Genomic DNA, 21,074 nt, shown 5'->3' on the forward strand with positions numbered 1-21,074 from the left:
GATCAGTGAACAAGGTTAAGTTTTCGTGGTCAAGTCCATATCTCAGATACTATAAGCAATAGGTCTAGTATATTCGGTGTATGGAAGGACTGTAAGGTGTACATGTCCAACTGGCAGGTGTCATCTGACCTTGACCTCATTTTCATGGTTCAGTGGTTATAGTTAAGTTTTTGTGTTTTGGTCTGTTTTTCTTATACTGTATGCAATAGGTCTACTATATTTGGTGTATGGAATGATTGTAAGGTGTACATGTCTAGCTAGCAGGTGTCATCTGACCTTGACCTCATTTTCATGGTTCAGTGGTCAAAGTTAAGTTTTTGAGTTTTGGTCTTTCTTTCTAATACTGCATGCAATAGGTCAGCTATATTTGGTGTATGGAATGATTGTAAGGTGTACATGTCTAGCTGGCAGGTGTCATCTTACCTTGACCTCATTTTCATGGTTCAGTGGTCAAAGTTAAGTTTTTGAGTTTTGGTCTTTTTTTCTAATACTATATGCAATAGTTCAACTATATTTGGTGTATGGAAATATTTTATGATCTATATGTCAGTCACGCAGGTTTTATTTGACCTTGACCTCATTTTCAAGGTTCATTGCTCAGTGTTAAGTTTTTGTGTTTTCGTTTGTTTTTCTTAAACTATAAGCAATAGGTCAACTATATTTGTTGTATGGAAGAATTGTTAGCTGTACATGCCTGCCTAGCATGGTTCATCTGACCTTGACCTCATTTTCATGGTTCATTGGTCAATGTTTAGTTTACTTGGTTAATGTTAAGTTTATGTGACAGTTGTAATAAAGCTTTATATTTAGGACTATCAACATAATATCAATGATTAGTAAAGAAGGCGAGACATTTCAGCGTGTGCACTCTTGTTATTACATTGGTATTTAATCAGTGAAGTTTTTACAAAAAATTACCAGTCTCTTTATATATACTGTGATACTAAACAAAACAACTGAAGTGAAGTCGAGGATACAGATTTGTTTTTGTGAATGATATTGGACAGTATTATACATGTATGTTTGTGTCGTTGACTTTACAGTCAGAAAAATGTAATTATATGCATAATACTGTGTGTAATTGTCTCAATAGGTACTTATATAGTCAATTGCCATTTTCAATCTCACTGTTTTACTAAAAAAAGAAAGAAATAAAACGTTTAGGTATTATCACAAATGCTACAATGTAATGTAGGTCACCAAATTCTTATTTAAGATTTGTAAACTGGTTTTCTAATTTAAAAGAAAGATAAAATTAATGTAAAAATACATAAAGATGTTCAAAACATAATTAATTCTGTTAAAGTATTGTTTTGATAAATGACAATTTCAACTTGTCCATCTCCAAGTTAAGAGCAAATGAAATCTAATCGGGTGGAAAAAAATGGCCTACAGGATATCAGGTTAACAAATGGCCTACAGAATAAATTCAAATAATCAAGTTATAGAAAAGCCCAGATTAGTTTGAAATGGAACAGTCTGTTTTCTGTCTCTCATGAAGGAAAAAAACCCTAAAGGTATAAACCCAATGATTCCTAGCTCCATTGAATCTATGCACGTTAAATCAGCAATTTCCACTATTCATAGCCATATTGTCGTAAATTAAAATAAGTCTTTGGATGTCAAAACAATAATGCCTTAGCCTGGCTTGTGCTGGAAAATACGACATAATTGCCATTATTTGCATATAACATGTATAAGAGTGCACTGGAAGTTTGGCAGTACCAACAGATACTTCTGAAGTTCTGATTTGAAAAACGTGCTAATGATGCCCTTCTTTTTCAAATTTATATAAGTGTTTTGCAAATAAAAACATTTAACAAGGGATGAATAGTGATCTAAGATCCTAAAGCTTTAATTTCATACCAAATTTACCAAAATACTTGACATATTTTGAATGTTACTGCTAAATGTGTAGGAACTATTTTGGCTCAAGCATTAGAGTAGGGATACTGAGAGTCCAACTTGCTGGTAAAAGATCTCATGATAGAATGCATAACTTTTCTACTAATCAAGATTATACACCAAAATATCTATGGTAAAATCTGCATATAGTAGTAATGCATTAAGCTCTGGGCATTTTTAGATTTTTTTGTCAAACAACAGTGTAGTATCTACAAAAATGTTGTACAGTCCAACATGTACTGAATGATTTTTATGCCCCACCTACGATAGTAGAGGGGCATTATGTTTTTCGGTTTGTGTGTCCGTTCGTCTGTCCGTTTGTCCGTCTGCCCCACTTCAGGTTAAAGTTTTTTATGAAGTTGAAGTCCAATCAACTTAAAACTCAGTACACATGTTCCTTATGATATGATCTTTCTAATTATAATGCCAAATTAGAGTTTTGACCTCAATTTCACAATCCACTGAACATTGAAAATTATAATGCCAGTGGGGCATCCATGTAGTATGGACACATTCTTGCTAGTGCTGAATTTGGGAACACTACGAAAAGTACAAGATCATTAGATAAATTTTTATGACTTGTCAGTAATATTGACCAAAAGTATAGTCTTTTATTGCCTCATCAAATTGTTTACATAATAATAGGAATGTAATTTGTTGACTTTGTTTTCATTTTCATGCAATATTTTATTGATGCATTTCTTGTGATGTACAAAACCAATGATATTTAGCACAAAAATCTGCATGTGAATGACCATGTATTGTAAATATTACATTTTTATGTGTGAATGAGTGATAAAAGTGTGTATGAATACGCTTACAAGAACATATAATGCTTTTATGGTGTATAATCTTGTATTTATTTTCATGATATGAAATAATGAAGTCGATTTCTGATTTAACTTTCTGATTATTTTATATTCAAATTTTAATTTTAATAGGTAATACAAAAGCTACAAAAAAGACTTTCCAATGACATTTTTAAACACTGTATAATAACTTAAGCCAATCAGAGCATGAGTTGACTGGAAAATAAATACAAGTTTTGCACATTTATTTGATATAAACCAAGGATTTTTTTTCTAGTCCATAATTTTGTATTTATGTAGTAGTAAGTGCTGAAAGCAAGTAGTTTTATTGTATACTATTGTAGTCAATAACAGGATTTTATTGGCTAATTTTTATTCAACCAAATTTATTTTGGTATGTGTCTATGTCTATTGCCCCAGTGATGTTGCCTGGTCAAGCATGGCATCCATCTTTTTTATTCATTTTTAAGAAGTTATGATATAGTGTTTTAATGCAGTTGAGTATTAATTGTATTGAAATTTTATCTGATTGATGTGATAAGAAATTTCATATCTGCTTGAAAAGAGGACCTTTGTTCTATTACCCTTTGTTTTTTTTTATTCACATAATTACACAAGGTAGTTTTTCAAAAAAATTGTTTGGCCTTAGTTTAATTTCTACCCAATGTCATCCATTCGAAACTGACTTATACTTTTTTTTTGCAACATCCCAGTTCTTGTATCAAAATTCATTACCAGTTATTGGTTAATTATCTGCAATAATATTGGTCCAGAATATGAAACTTTAGGTGAATTTCAAAATATGCTCAGAAAAATTCACAAAAGGTCAGTCCAGCTTAACTATTCATGCTATCATGTTACTGTTAGGCTTCTGTCCATCACATTTAAATATTGGATAATGTGACATTAAATTGTAAGTATATGTTTTTATACGACCGCAAAAAATTTTGGTATCACGTCGTCATCAGCGTAATGCGAAGACATTTGGTTTCAGGACAGTAACTTTAGTAAATGTAAATAGAAATCTATGAAATTTAAACACAAGGTTTATAATCACAAAAGGAAGTTTGGGATTGATTTTGGGGGTTATAGTCCTAACAGTTTAGGAATTGGGGGCCAAAAAGGGGCCCAAATAAGCATTTTTCTAGTTTCAAGACAATAACTTGTGGAAGGGTGTATGGATCTCTCTAAAATTATACCACAAAGGGATGGTTAGGATTGGCTTTGGGGGTTTATGGCTCAAACCGTTTAGGAATTAGGGACAAAAAAGGGGGAAAACAATGGTTTCCTGGTTAATGGACAATTAAAAAAAATGTACAATGTTACGTTTGGATTACCTCCCTACACTGCTTTTAAATTATGTATAAAGAAATGTTGTATTGTTTTGAGGTGATTAGCTTTCAATTTATTTTTAGAAGTTACTATTTAAAAATGCTGATTAAGGAATATTAATTTTAGCCATGATTATGAATGTCATTTTCTATTTTAAGACTTTTATGATGTATTTTAATGGGTAATTATGGTTGCTAACTCCATTTTTAAAAAAATGGGGGGGGGGGGGGGGGTTAAAAATGAAATTGTGAGGGGTGGGACAATTTTTTCTCATTTCAGATTTCAGAAATTAAAAAGAAAATTTCTTCAAATATTTTTTTTTGGCAAAAAAAAAGGGGGGGTTTAATTTTTTTTTTTTTTTGGTGGGGGGGGGGGGGGGGGGGGTTCAATTCAATTCGCAACAGCATAGTGTATTGCACAAAAGCAAAAAAATTGAATATAAATTCAAATCATATAACCAATTCTAAGTTCTTTGACTACAGTTATTCTGTGTCAGAAACCTATTATGTGTCAAATATTTAATAACAATCCAAATTCAGATCTGTATCAAGTGTGAATATTGTGTCCATTTTTGCCCCAACTGTTCAGGGTTGGACCTCTGCGGTCGTATCCAGCTGTGCTCAGCGAAGCAATTTATTAGAATAATGCTGCAATGGGTTCAGTAAGAATAGGATAAATTATTTAAAGTTAAGGTATGCAATTTTTCTTATGTATTTCATTTATTACCACAGACATTTTGAAGATTTTTTTTTTACTCAGTAAATTTTGAAATTAAATTTTGCATTTTGTTGTGCAATTTGTCAAAACTTGATTGAAATGGACATATTTTAACATGTTTTTGATGTTTTGAAATACATATAAGAATAAAAAGAAACAAGTAACCTTTACAAAAAATCTTTTTTTGTTTTTCAAGCCCTTCTGAATCATTGGAATAGTTGCTTGTAAGAAATTTATAAACACTTATTAGCATGTGTCAAATAGCGTATTTTAACGGTGAAAAACGAATGTCTGGTATTATTTTTTCAAGTCAACTCAGTCAAACTTTGTGACATAGAATCACAGTTATCATGTTAAAAAAGTAAACATGTGACTACCATGTTATTGCATAAGTAAAAATGCTCCACACATTTGAAAATTCAGCTTGAATAATCACAGTATACAATATACTTGACTGCTAGTTTAGGATACTGCAGCATTTGTTCAATTGAGATCCTACCACAAATAATATCTCAAGCCAAAGAGCAAGCAAGGTTGTTTATGATTTTAAATGAACAAATGATTTCAAAATTTCTAACTTTAATTTGTGCTGGATTGTCTGTGATATATAGTAACAGCAGACAATTTGAAAAAAAAAATGTATGATAAGTTAAATTATCTGTCTGGCATTCTTTGTGAGCACTCAATCCTCCCCTAACCTGGGACACTGGTGTTACAGTACAACATGAGAAAAAGCCATAAAAATCAGTTGAAAATGGCTTAACTCATTAGATTGATACAAAGCTGAAAAGCATTTAAAAAAAACACAGACATGGCAGGGTATTTATACATCCCTAACAAAAAAAAAAGACACAACGTACAGATCTGAGAGTACTCGCAGTTACGGACAGCTAGTTCAAAGCCAGTAACAACTAATAAAAGAAATCTACCCAAAACTAATATGTTAACTTGTGTTCGACTTGGATTTTGTTATTACACATATTTTTAATGGAAACCAAACTTGAACGTAGATTTTGTTATTTTCATCTTCTCACATTGATCAACTCACTTCTGCAGACTCAAATTTAATGAATTTATTTAAGACAAAGAATAGCAGACTTGTAATGGACTCTTATCTAACCCTATGACACCACCAAATTCTTAAACCATAGGTTATGTAATTTTTTAACCCTACGTTAAGCAACCAACAATCAATCAATCTAACCCTAAAACTTGACGGACTGAGATTTTGAATTTGAAACAAGTTTTCATGACAAAAAAAAGATCAGACTGTCATCGGTATAAACATCACAAACAAGGAACAACACAAAATAAAAGCTGTCTTCTAAACAAAACTAAGAGATAATCTCTGGCGACCTGAAAGGGTAAGCGATTTAGGTAAGTTTTGAGTCAGACTTAGCTTATATATCTAGATAAAACACTGATAAAAAACTGGCCTTTATGGTATAGCCAAAGTAGCTGAAGGTGGCGTTTAGCACCAATAAATAATAATAAAACAGTATCATTGTTCGCCCTTTTTCTTTTAATTGACTGGATACTTTTGCCCCAGCGCATTCTGTTAAAGTTTAATATTACATTCATAACAGAACAAATAAACCATTGATCTAATGAAAACTACTATATTCATTGCGAGAAAAGCGAGTGTATGTATAATATGGATTTCGGAAAGAGAGGCAAAAACTACCAATCGGACATTGAAACTCATAAGTCGAAAATAAACTGACAACGCTGTGACAAAAAAAAAAGACAAACACCAAAAGACAAACAACAGTATACAAAACACATAAAACAAACAAGAGTGCACATGCTGAAATATCTCGCCTTCTTTACTAACCATTGATATTATGTTGATAGTCCTAAATATAAAGCTTTACTACAACTATCAACCTTACAATCATTCAATACACTAAATATAGTTGACCTATTGCTTGTAGTTTCTAAAAATCAGACTTAACCAAGAAAACTAAACATTGACCAATGAACCATGAAAATGAGGTCAAGGTCAGATGAACCATGCCAGGCAGACATGTACACCTTACAATCAACCTATGCAATAAATATAGTTGACCTATTGCTTATAGTATCTAAGAAACAAACTTAACCATGAAAACTTAACATCGACTAATGAACCAACAAAATGAGGTCAAGGTCAGATGATACCTGCCAGACAGACATATACAGCTAACAATCCTTCTATACAAAAAATATAGTTGACATATTACTTATAGTTTAAGAAAAACAGACCAAAACACAAAACCTTAACACTGAGCAATGGACCGTGAAAATGAGGTCAAGGTCAAATAAAGCCTGCGGGACTGACATGTGCATCGTGAAATATTTCCATACACCAAATATAGTTGACCTATTGCATATAGTAATAATAGAAAAAAATACCAAAACTCAAAAACTTAACTGACTACTGAACCATGAAAATGAGGTCAAGGTCAGATGAGATGACACCTGCCAGTTGGACATGTACACCTTACAATCCTTCTATACACCAACTATACTAGACCTATTGCTTAAAGTATCTGAGATATGGACTTGACCACGAAAACTTAACCTTGTTCACTGATCCATGAAATGAGGTCGAGGTCAAGTGAAAACTGTTTGACGGGCATGAGGATCTTGCAAGGTACGCACATACCAAATATAGTTATCCCGTTTCTCATAATAAGAGAGAAATTAACATTACAAAAAATCTTAACTTTTTTTTCAAGTAGTCACTGGACCATGAAAATGAGGCCAAGGACAATGGACATGAGACAGACGGAAACTTCGTAACATAAGGCATCTATATGCAAAGTATGAAGCATCCAGGTCTTCCACCTTCCAAAATATAAAGCTTTTAAGAAGTTAGTTAACGCCGCCGCCGGATCACTATCCCTATGTCGAGCTTTCTGCGACAAAAGTCGCAGGCTCGACAAAATCTAAAAATGGAAAGTCCCTTATCAAATGGCAAAATTAAAAGCTCGAACACACCTCGAATGAAAAACAACTGTCATATCCCTGACTTGGTACAAAACGGAGGATGGGATTGTGGTTACGACGATTGGAAAATATCCGTCGTCATCTGTGAAACAGATATTCCAGTGATGGCTACCGTAAAACTTACGAAGGGATGATTTTAACTTCACCAATTGGAACTCTTTGTTTGATAGCTTCCTTGTGAGAGCAATTGTCTATCAAGGAAACAAGCTCTGGGATATAGTATCAACTAGGAGATATATACTCAAAATGGAGGCGCTGCTTAAATGTTGCTACATAGAAATGGAAAGTTCACATTTGGGAAGCTGAAATCATCTCTTTTGTCGTTAAGTTTTGTTCTCAACCGACCATCATTGTCATTTTCTAGATGCGTTTTGTACAATAATTCAGTATACATTTACAGCATTCTGTCTCGTATCTAAGCAAAATAACAGTACTGTTACCATTCTGTTAACATAAGAAAAGCTAAACAATTCAAAATTAATGAAAGGCATTGAGTCATTATATAAGATAATTAGAATTACACTTCTTGATTGATTTGACCTTGCAAAAAGTAAACTTACCAAACTCCAAGGGAAATTTAAAACGGGAAGTCCTTTATAAAATGGCACAATCAAAAGCTCAAACACATCAAACGAACGGAAAACAACTGTCATATTCCTGACTTGGTACAGGCATTTCCTAATGTAGAAAATGGTGGATTAAACCATAATTAGAAGCAGCCTTTGATCTTTAAGACAGATAAAGTATTGTAAATTCATTTATTTTCATAGGTATCAATGTTGGTGGAATATGGAAAAGTTGCATTTTCGTGAATGTTTTGAAGTTTTGATATACAAACCTAGAGAAAGTTTGTTATTTGTTGAACATTTAAATTAGTGGTTTACATGTGAACACGAATACCACGAAAATAGGTACCCAACGAATACTGTAAACCAACTTATTTTCGCGGATACTTTATTTCGCGTTTAGCTCTTTTTAGTCCATTTCGCGACGATTTTATTTCGCGATTTTCAAATTTACTTGACTTAGTAAAATAAGGAAAGATCAAAGTTTTACATATTCGCGACGATTCATATTGGCTGATATGCATAAAACCACTTAAGATATCCAATCGTAGTACTAATTTATCGTAGGACATGTAGAAAAATCCGTCCGTTCGGAACAAATCTTAACTGATGTATTTTTATGCATATCAGCCCTGGTTTCTATGTTGTGAATCCATTGACTAAAATATCAATATACCCTGTCAAACATTTTCGGGTTGGTTGAATGTGCCAACCCTTTGAAGAATACAATAATGGCATATACAAGGGAAAATATGAACATCATGGGTATTATTTATGCCATTATTTGTATGAGCTAGCAATACAAGGAACGCCTATATTTTATCAAAACGTTCACTTCTCTGTATGAAAATGACTGTTTCTTCTGGAATGAGAAACTTATCATAGATACCTGGATCACAATTGTGTCTGATATAGTACATGGTAAGCATAAGCTTTATAATGAACCGTCATATTGTTATTTATTTTATTTATCTTTAGATATGAAGCGCTTAGAGTAATTGTTTATATAATGCGCTCTATAAATATTGTATTTATTATTATTATTATTGTAAAGATTTAGTTTACCTTGTGACATTACATATATGTTACATGGAAATCATAAGCTTTATAATGACTCAACATATTGTAAAGATTAAGCTTACCATGTGACATGTCTGAGATGTTACATGGTAATCATTAGCCTTATAATGAACCGTCATATTTTAAAGATTAAGCTTACCATGTGACATGTCAGACATGTTAAATGGTAATAATAAGCTTTATAATGAATCAACATATTCTAAAGATTAAGTTTACTATATGACATGTCAGACATGTAAGATGGTAAACATAGGCTGTATAATGAACCGTCATATTCTAAAGATTAAACTTAGCATGATGTGACGTGTCTGCCATGATACATGGGAAGCATCAGCATTATAATGAACCGTCACATTGTAAAGATTAAGCTTACACTACCAGGAATTTACCTAGCGTTTACATGTACATTTAATGCCACTACATATACAGTACTGATAAAGAATATAACAAATCAGTACATTTCTTACCCTTATCTTTTCAGTACATTTAATTATATGCATGTTTTCAAAATAATGAGAAAAAGTTGTTTTCAGTACTGAAAATGTCAATCATTTTTCAGTACTGAAAATTTCAGTCATTTTCCAGTACTGAAAATTTCAGTCATTTTTCTATACTGGAAATTTTAGTCATTTTAATGTACTAAAATTTCAGTCATTTTTAAGTACTGGAAATTTCAGTCGTTTTCCAGTACTGAAAATTTCAGTCGTTTTTCTATACTGGAAATTTTAGTCATTTTAATGTACTAAAATTTCAGTCATTTTTAAGTACTGTAAATTTCAGTCGTTTTTCAGTACTGAAAATTTCAGTCGTTTTTCAGTACTGAAAATTAGTCGTTTTTCAGTACTGTAAATTTCAGTCACTTTTAAGTACTGTAAATTTCAGTCATTTTCCAGTACTGAAAATTTCAGTCAATTTTCTATACTGGAAATTTTAGTCATTTTAATGTACTAAAATTTCAGTCATTTTTAAATACTGTAAATTTCAGTCGTTTTTCAGTACTGAAAATTTCAGTCGTTTTTCAGTACTGAAAATTAGTCGTTTTTCAGTACTGTAAATTTCAGTCATTTTTAAGTACTGTAAATTTCAGTCGTTTTTCAGTACTGAAAATTTCAGTCGTTTTTCAGTACTGAAAATTTCAGTCGTTTTTAAGTACTGAAAAGTATAGTCATATTCAAGACCTAATTGAAAAGTTCTCGGTTATGCTATCACAAATATCATTAGATGGTTTTGAATAAATACAAGTATTATTTTTTAAAACGCCGTTGTTGTAATTCTTCTTTCATTTCAACCCGTTTAGGCATTGGAGATTTTTTTGATGAACTATATGGCCACATTCCGTACGTGCCCGTTAAAAACTGGACTTTTATTTTTTGATTGTCGTTGTCGTCTGGTCATAAATGGTGTTATTCAATGTTTTGACGTAGAGCAGGACGTTTTTTTTCTTAGGATTAGTTCCACTAGTTATAAAGTAGACTATTATAGCTTTCCATGCGCTATCATTTTTCCATTGTTGATGTGTGTGAAAACGGGAAAGGAGCAATGTCAAGAAGACAGCAAAATTCACTTAAGCAAAAATACAAAACTAACATACAGTCTTCAATGTTTCGCAGTCCACACCATACAATAAGCGCTGAATGGCTCTGACAAAAATAAGAAAAAGGAATACTACCCAGCTGTACAGCACAATATTATAATATTGTTTAGTAATCTAAATATATAACTACACTTAGACATAACTATGACATGCGACTAAAAATGCAGAGGCGTGAAACCGATTTTGCTGACGTCTAACGTTAAGACAGTATGGTTATACCTAGTATCCTTGTTCTGTGATTGATAGTTGGCAATCATACCACATCTCCTTGTTGTCTCGCCTTGACGGAGTCAAAAAGCGAGACATAGGAATGCTGTTTCCGGCGTCTAGTTCATGGTAAACCACTAGTGGTAGGTCAATGATATTTGGTATGCAGTTGTATTAGCGTTGGCACATCTCATTACCATGGAGATTATATGGCCCCGCCCCCTCAGTCAAGGTCTATTGACTTTGAAACTTTTCATAGTTTACATGTATTAGTTTGTGATTAGGTCAATTTATGGGGAACCACTAGTGGTAGGTCAATGATATTTGGTATGCAGTTGTATAAGCATTGGCATATCTCATTTCCATGGAGATTATTTGGCTCCGCCCCCTTAGTCATGGTCTATAAACTTTGAAAATTTTGCTAAGTTTACATGCATTAGTTTGTGATTATGTCAGTTCAAGGGGAACCATTAGTGGTAGGCCAATGTTAATTGGTGTTCAGTTGTATAAGCATTAGCACATCTCATTTCCATGGAGAATGTTTGGCCCCGCCCCCTTAGTCATGGTCTATTTACTTTGAAACTTTTGCTTAGTTTACATGTATTAGTTTGTGATTAGATCAGTTTAAGATGAACTGCTAATGTAAAGTCAATGATATTTGGTATGCAAATTTATTGGCATTTGCAAGTATCGTTTCCATGGAGATTATATAGCCCCACCCCTAATCATGGTTCATTGACTTTGAAACTTTTACATAGTTTACAAGTTAATGTTTGTGTTTAGGTTTGTTTAAAGGGAACGACTAATAATAAGTCAATGGTATTTGGTATGCAGTTGTATTAGCATTGGCACATCTCATTCCATGGAGATTGTTTTGCCATGTACCTTCAGTCATGGTTCATCGACTTTGAATATTTGCATAACTTACATGTTAAAGTATTGCTATTTTAATTTCAACATTTGTATTATCAAAATTCATAACAAAAAGGCGAGACATATCTCTGTGATAACAGTTCATTTTTATAACACAATTAAAACTATAGATTATATAAATATATGCAGCCATCAATATTAAAACTGTTGCTGTATAAGCAACAATGCGGGGTCATAACTATTTTTGACTAGATACTTTTTTGGACCACTCAATTGTAATGAAGTCTGTAATGCAGTTCACATGATTCTCCTATAGATAGAACACTTTCCTCTGATACCATGACAATTTGTAAACAAATCAAAGTAATTTTAAAGAAAATGCACAACAATCTAGAGACATTCTTAAATGAAGATAACAGATAACCTTTGCAGTGAAATTCCATGACGTACTTTCTGCAGACATTACCCAAGTTTACACAAAAACCATACAGATGTAGTTATTGTTGTTAGTGATGTATAAATACCCTGCCACGTATGATCTGTGTTTTTGTTAGATGTTTTTCTGCTTTGTATCGATCTGATGAGTTAAAACTCTAGTTGTTCTTATGTTGTGCTGTAACACCACTGTCCCAGGTTAAAGGAGGGTTGAGCGCTCACAAACTGTTTAACTCCGCCACATTCTTTATGTGCCTGTTCCAAGTCAGGAGCCTGTAGTTCAGTGGTTGTCGTTGGTTGCTGTCTATCATATTTGTTTTGTTTAAATTTAGGCCGTTAGTTTTCTCAATTGAATTCTTTTATATTTTTCATGTCTTTTATAGCAGACTATACGGTATGGGTTTTTCTCATTGTTGAAGGCCTTTCGGTTGCCTTTAATTGCTTACATCAACTTGTGGATAGTTATTTCATTGGCAAGCTTTACCACATCATTACCACATCACATTATTTTTATATTCTAATACATCAATTTTGGAGTTACAACTTCTTACAAGGTGTTATAAAGAGCATGTGTCGCTCACATTGGTCTATGTGCACATTCAACAAAGGCCACTCCCAACATTGTTGAGAATAGAACTCACGACAAAAAGCTCTGTTTTGTTGATCTTGTAATGCTGATCATTTATTTTGTTTAGTTTCTCTCTTTCTTCTAGTTTTGGCTCAAAACACAAAAGAGGGTAAAAAAATAATCTTCATATAAGGGCAATCACTCCTATATAGAGTGATTTTACTAACTAACTATTTCAGCAAACTTTGACTTGTTAGTAGATCTAGACTTGGTGATCATTTTTGTGATTTAAAGTGTCTATTTATTTATCATGCAAGGCAAAACGCCAAAAACAATAGTGAAAATCGTCATTAAAGGGCAATAACCCCAACAGGGAGTCAGGGGACGCTTTCCTCCATATTATCCTAATTGTTGTTCGTGTCTTGCTGATCGTTTTTGCTTATTTAAGATTCTATCTATCTATTATAATTTATAAGATATAAGGCAAAAACGCAAAAAATTGGTAGAAATCGTCTTCAAAAGGCAATAACTCTAATAAGGAATCGACTGACGATTTCAACTATGCAAAATTTATTTGTAGAACTTGTCTTGCTGATCATATTTGCAGTAAACAGTTCTCTTTATCTATTATAATTTTCAAGATAGTAGGCAAAAATGAAAATAAAATGATAAAACTGGTCATTTAAGGGCAATAACTCATATAAGAAGTCGTCTGACAGTTTTGACGTATATAGAAAGTTGGTAGAGCTCAACATTCTGAACGTTTCTGGCCGTGCCAGAATTTCTCTATTTATTACTGATTTAAAAAAAATAGACAAAAATTGCATTTTACCTCTACATCCTATGTTCTATTTTTAGACATGTCGGCCATCTTTGTTAGCAGGCAGGATCATCGGACACATTTTTTTAATTATATACCCTAATGATGATTATGGCCAAGTTTGGTTAAATTTGGCCCAGTAGTTTCAGAGAAGATTTGTGTAAAAGTCGGACGCCAAGTGATGAGAAAAACTGACTTGGCTCTTTGGGCCATGTGAGCTAAAAATGCAATTATAAAGCTTTAGATTACTTTGCACCTGAGATAGCTGGCTATCAGTTAAAACACGAAACCAGCAATACCAATATTGGTATTCTTTATTCAAATTGCATGCAATTAGAACCTGAATGTTGAAATGTTTCTTTCTGTTCTTCATGTGGTTTTAATATTGCATGATAATTTTGACAGCAGTAGATCTTAATTGAAGACCTTACTAATTTTTTAGGGTAGTAAGGCAGAATCCAGTTAAAATACATAATTTGAATTAAAGGAAATGTTAGTTAAATGTCCGTGAAACAGGAATCCCTTCTATTTAAGTCTATTACTAATTTGGTTTTCGTCATCTTTAACGTCACTTCTTGTACTAAGTGTGTTTAATTACCAATGAGGGTTTTTTTGCCTTGAATTAAAAAACTTCAATCCCAAGCGATTGGTATGAGAGAATTATTCAACATTCACAGATACATTTTCTACCCATGAATTTCATGTGAAAGTAAGGTGAAAGGAGCTTGCACATGAAACATTTCAAGTGGAATTAGCATGAATCAAGCTTTCACATAAATTTGACAGTAACTGAACATATTTTAGATAATGTTGATGCTCATCTAGTACTATACCTTCTCTCTTTTATAATATATATAAATTTAAAATATAGATATGTCTTCTTTTTGGTAGTGAGCATGTGTTCATACTACCATTCTACATAATTCTTTCATGTTGTTCAAATTAATTGATCCTCAACAATACTAGTCAGTCCTGTAAACTCTGACCAAAATTCTCTAAATGCAATATATAAGATGCAACACGAAATGTCTCGCTTTACTATTCATGAATTATTTCATGTTAATAGTCCTATGGATAAAGTTTTAGTACAATGTGACACATAAACTCAACATGATTACCAATAATCCATGAAAATAATGTCAATCATTACATACACCTAACATAGTTTTGCTATTGTTTATATTATACAAGAAACAGAAAAAACCATGAAAATTTAATATTGACCAACGAACCATGAAAAAATGAGGTCAAGGTCAGATGAACCCTGCCAGATAGACATGTATGACTTAAAATCGTTTCATTCCCCAAATATAGTTGAACTTAACCTTTTGCTTAAAATATAAGAAAAACTTTAACATTGACCAATGAACTGGGCAAATGAGGTCAAGGTCTGATGAAACCTACCAGCCCGACATGTATGTACCTTACAATCACTGTTCCATACACCAAATATAGTTGACCTACTGCTAAAAGTATATGAGAAATGGACCTAATCATGTAACTTTTACCTTGATCATTGATCCAGGCAATGAGGTGTAGGTTATATAATTAGGTCATATTACTAATAAGTAATAAATTCATATAACAAAACAAGAAACTTATTTTCAAGCAATCACTGAACCATGAAAATGAGGTCAAAGCCAACAGACATATGACAAACCTTCGTAATATAAGGCATCTGTACACAAGACATGAAGCTTCCATGTCAATTACCATCTAAAATATCAAGCTCAATACAAATAGTTTACGCCACAAAATTTTTATCTTTATGTTTACATGTCGCAGGTTTAGAATGTCATGTACATTGATGACTCGCATGCTGGATGGTAGTGGTATTATTCTTGATAAATTTTGAAACTGAATGGAGAATTGTGTCTATGGGCCACAGATGCCCCTGCTTGTAAAAATGCATGAGTCAACTTCCACATACAGATGCAGGATTCACGAAGTTAAGACTGTTTTGTGAACGGAAAGACAGATTTAGCAATTTTTCCATTTATAAAGGGGCATAACTCAAGAACGATAAAAGTGACACCACCCAATTTCGAACTTTATCTGTGTTTTGTGGTAATTAGCATTGTGTATAAGTTTTATAACATTTTGTAGAGGCAAACTAAAGTTAGAGAACGGAAACCAATTTTGGGGACGGACAGACGGGACGGACAGACGGGACGGACGGACATGGGTAACACTTGATGCCCCCTCCGCTACGGCGGTGCATAAAACCAAATTACCTATGGGAAAGAGTCCTACTTGCAAAAGACAGAAATGAAAGATGTTAATACTTTTATGAAAGTTTTGTTAATTTACAATAATTTAATCTTCTAAAAATAATTTACTCAAATATTCAAGTGCCTGTACCAAGCTAGGAACCGTCGCATTGGTTGTCTCATGTCAAAACTTTGTATTTAATAGAAATAAATGGGGAATGTGTCCATGGAACACAGATGATGCCCCAGCTTGCATATAACTTTATAAAGGGACATAACTCAAGAACTTTATAGTGATGCTACCCAAGTTCGTACTTGATCTGAGCTAAACCGGGGGCATAAAAATTGTTATTTGGAAAATTCTGTGTTGATATATTTTTTATATATCTTATTCACAACTTTTATAGACTCTTGAAAATTTAAAGCATGCAACATGTATGGGGTAAGGATCGACTGCATATTGCACTTTGGGGTTTTGTTTGTCGATGGGCTGCTGCTTGATTCATAGCCGAATATATGGGGTTTGGGGGGGGGGGGGAGCAAGGGCCAAGCCCCACTTATGGAGCCACAAAAATGGTTTATGCATAGACTTTTTACATGTCCCACACCATGGAATGACCTCAAAATTTGTAAAAATTCTTGTTATTTCAATTTTCTATTTCATTTTAAACTAGATTTTCCATTTCAAGACCTTATCTGTAATGCTCATACAATGATTTTAATTTGAATTGTATAATATTATGAAAGAGCTTGTGGTTGAAAAAAATATACACTCATTACAAGTTAAGTCCAGGTTCTTTTGATCTCTTGAATACACTCTGTCTGTTACATTGTAGCATTGTATATCCTTGTAAGATGTTGAATCAATGATAAAATCCTGTAATGCATTAACCGCACCAAACTCTTGGAATACTTCATACATTTGCCGTAATCTAAAAATAAAAATCAGTGTATAATTTTTGTAAAATAATCATCAAATACTACCTTACCAATCAGGGTTCTCACACTTGAAAATATATATTCTACCCCAAAATAATGAAAACGTACAATCTGGTTTTCATTTGCACTGCTTCCCAAATGTACAACGCATGTACATGCATACAATACATAAATATTGTATGTGGCAGTTGAAAAAGGGGCTTAAAATTAAAAGTCAGACTTTTGTGAAAATTATGTTTCTTCATATCATTTTTCTTTTTACTGCTCGAAACATAACAATTTGTATGTAAATTTGAGGAGAGGTATGTTGTCTAGTTTTTAAGAAAAGTATAAAAAAAGAAAAAAACAAACAAATCAACTTAGATTTTTTAAAATCAATTTTTCACTTTTGCAAGCATGGTAAATGTTACATATATATATTTGTATTGTTTAGTGATTTTTTTATTATTTTGTAGTAGTCTGACTCTCATTGTTTGGATTACATACTTATGAATATCTTATATCATAGGACCGAAGACACCCCCCCCCCCCTAATGTTTGTTATGCTATTATATTTTCATGTATTTACTTTTAATATTTCTACATAGGATTTTGAAAATAAATACACGGCAATCTCCTTTTTTTTATGAATGAATTACAACGATTATAAATGACATCATCGAACAATCAGTTTTTACTGTGATATAACAACATAAGCCTTGTGAAAAAGGAAATATATGGAAAAGTGTATGAGTTCTAAAGTTGTCCATATCCCGACCTGGCTGGTACACCGGGGGGTCTCAACCTACAAATTTGTGTACAGACGTCCGGTTGAGGGTTGGAAAACACCTCCCATTCATATATTGATTTATGTGTAAATACCTTCCCATTCATTTATCATGTATATATTTAATAAGAAAATCAAAAATTTATATATTATTCCCAGCTATCATGAAATTTGATTTCAATGAGATGTTAACCAGATGGGATCTGTGATTCATATTATGAGATAAAAAGATCAAAACACAGTTTTTACAGACATCTTAACCAGTCTTTCCGCTTAACTTTTCAAAGCACAGGCCAGAGGGGCCAATACATTCTGAAATCTACAGGCCCAAATTTTGAACAGTTGAAAAATATTTAACATGAATACAGATTGTACACAAACTGCTTCTACCTGTTTAACTTTGATGTCTATATAAGTTGCACTACAAACCAGTAAAAGTCTGAAATGGCCTATATCTGTACTCGACTGTACTGATTTTTACTTGACCAGTCTGAGTTGGTCTGAATTTTACTCGACATTACTCGACCCCAGTCTTAACCATACTCGACTGTACTGATTTGTACTTGACCCTTATCTTTGCCATTGAAAATAGTCTGAACTATTACTTGACCAGTCTGAAACAGTCTAAACCCATTCTCGACCTGTACTCGACCTATTTTTTTCAGTCTTAACCATACTCGACCAAAGGTCTGAACAATACTCGACCAGTCTGAACCATACTTGACCAAATAACCTCTACTTTTTCTAAATTTTAACTGTTAAAATAAATTTCTTTTTTACTGACATGACAACAGCCACAATAAAATATAGATATAATATAAAAACAGATTTTTACATTCTTACATGATTCTCAGATTTTTTGAATAGAGATAGTTAAATCAAATTATATTATATAGTTAAATCAAATTATCTTATATAATAATTTAATTATATCAATTTTAAAGTTTTAGAGTTTTGTTAAAAAAAGATTTTCTTTTACCAAAAAAACAAAAACCAAACACCTATACTGAGGGTAATTAAACCTTATTAAGGTGCTTCTTGTTTGGCATGTGTTTTTTTTTTTTTAATTAATTTTCTTAAATTCCTTAATAAAAACTACATAGGTTTAATGGTTACATACAAAAAATGTACAATAATTATATAATTATCTTTTTAATGAGGTAACAACAGCCAACAAAATCACTGAAATTGTTTAACCTTATTTTAGAAATATATCTATTATTATAATTTGGGATATATTATATACAATATATATCAAAAAGTGATAAAAATTAAAGAAATTAATAAAATTGTTCTTCTGATTAGTGGTGAAGTATAAAGTAATACCTCCTGCTTGGGGCAAACTCATGAAAAAGATCACACCTGGTCAGAGAGTATTAAATTCCAAATAACATTCATTCAAAATTGCAACATCCTGTGAAACTTAAATCGCAAGGCCTTTTGAATTCACTAGATAAGTAATACACGAGTTTAAGAAAAATAAGGCTTTCTTTTTACCTGTAAAACACACATGTACTGAGGTAATTAAACCTTATTAAAGTGCTTCTTGTATGCCATGTCTTTAATTTAGACAAAAATTATTTAAATTTAATTGAAATAAATTTTTACTGTAACTTTGGAACACATTTCCTTTTTTAAAAGTTTATCACAGGATTACTATGGAAGTTCTATTATCATGATAATATTAAATTCTTGGTTTAATAAAACAAAGGTGTCATTTTTAAAATTTATTAAGTTGCTTTATATGCTATTTTATATATATTTTAATAAAAAAAATGTTCACTGCATTATTATTTTAACTCGACTGACACCATAAATCTATACGAGGTTTAAGTTAATGGTGAAAATTGTCCAGTAACCATAAAATATATCTGAAACATTCAAAAAATTTTGAATAACATTGAAAATATTAGTCACAATTCAGTTTTGAGATTATTTGATCAGCTTGTTTTATTTTTATTTTAAAGGTGATATATATATATGCAAGTGTTGATGAATATGGTGATGAAGTTATATTATGTTTATTGTGAAATTTTGGTTTCAATGCTATATTGAATACATTTTTAATTTCAAATTTTGTTCAAATTTCTAGCCAGGGGAAATAGCTGTTGTTAAAAACAGTTCCTAAATTGATGAAATACAATAGATAGATACAAAAAATAGGTCTAGGTTGGTTAAGACTTGGTCGAGTATGGTTCAGACTAGGTCGAGTATGGTTCAGACTAGGTCGAGCATGGTTCAGACGCATATAAAATGGTTAAGTACTGGTCGAGTAAGGGTCGAGTACAAGTTCAGACTGTTAAGTATGGTTCAGACTATAGTCGAGTATTATCAAGTAAATCTCAGACCAATTCAGACTGGTCGAGTAAAAATCAGTACAGTCGAGTACAGATATAGGCCATTTCAGACTTTTACTGGTTTGTAGTGTTGGCTCCAGGTAATCAAATAAGTTTATTTTCTTCATTTTTTGTTTGTTTACTTAATTAATGTCAATTTCTATTATCTGTTAAATGCCATTTTTATATTCTGTGCATACTATAGACCCCTAGCCATCTTCTGCAGCCATGGTAACAAGTGCTAGCTAAATTTTGTAAAATATATCATCTATTTTTAAAATAAACAATGATACGCCTGTTGCCTCTTCAAAGAATAAAGTTCAATAACCTCTCAACGTCATACCAGAAATTTATAAAAAAAAAACGGAGGTTATTTTAAGATATAAACCAGTCACCAAAGTTTCATGAAAACTGCTCAAAGCACTTTAAAAAGATATTGTTGGAAAACTGGAAAAATCACCCCCTTTATATGAATAAAATCCGTTAACTAGGAAACGTAGAAAATAATATTTGTAAAAATTGAAAGGGAGCTTACGTCAATAGATATAAACAATTCATATCTTTACATATTTGATACCATAGATACATACACTAAGACCATTCTCTTTGTGCTGAATTCCGAAGCCAGAACTTAACAAAGGTTATAATGTTTGCATTAAAATCTAATTGGAATCACACTCCCGACTAATTTCATTACAAAGATGACGTACAAGCGAATTAAATATTAAATTTTGATTAAATTTTGGAACGTTATCTAAGCGATTCATCACAACTAATCTACATTTGAATGTACTAACCCTTAGATCATCCTTGTGTTGTGTTTGCTCATGAAAAATAGAGTTTTAGTATTGAATATTGATAACTTAAACATAATAATATTACACCCTTGTCTCGTGTTTCACGTTTCGTATGTAACACAGAGGAAT

At 32.2% G+C, this 21,074-nt stretch overlaps 1 long non-coding RNA gene across 1 annotated transcript in view; it reads right to left on the reverse strand.

Annotated features, from left to right (window-relative positions):
* Positions 1–3,300: 3,300 nt before the first annotated feature.
* Positions 3,301–21,074, reverse strand: part of LOC127718539 (uncharacterized) — a 50,149-nt gene continuing 32,375 nt past the window's right edge. Inside the window, exon 2 of the long non-coding RNA XR_007989888.1 lies at positions 3,301–3,496. This is a non-coding gene — a long non-coding RNA (uncharacterized LOC127718539). The remainder of the gene's footprint in view (positions 3,497–21,074) is intronic.

This window comes from Mytilus californianus, unplaced genomic scaffold (genome assembly GCF_021869535.1).
Source record: "Mytilus californianus isolate M0D057914Y unplaced genomic scaffold, xbMytCali1.0.p SCAF_10, whole genome shotgun sequence".
Taxonomy (NCBI): Eukaryota; Metazoa; Mollusca; class Bivalvia; order Mytilida; family Mytilidae; genus Mytilus; species Mytilus californianus.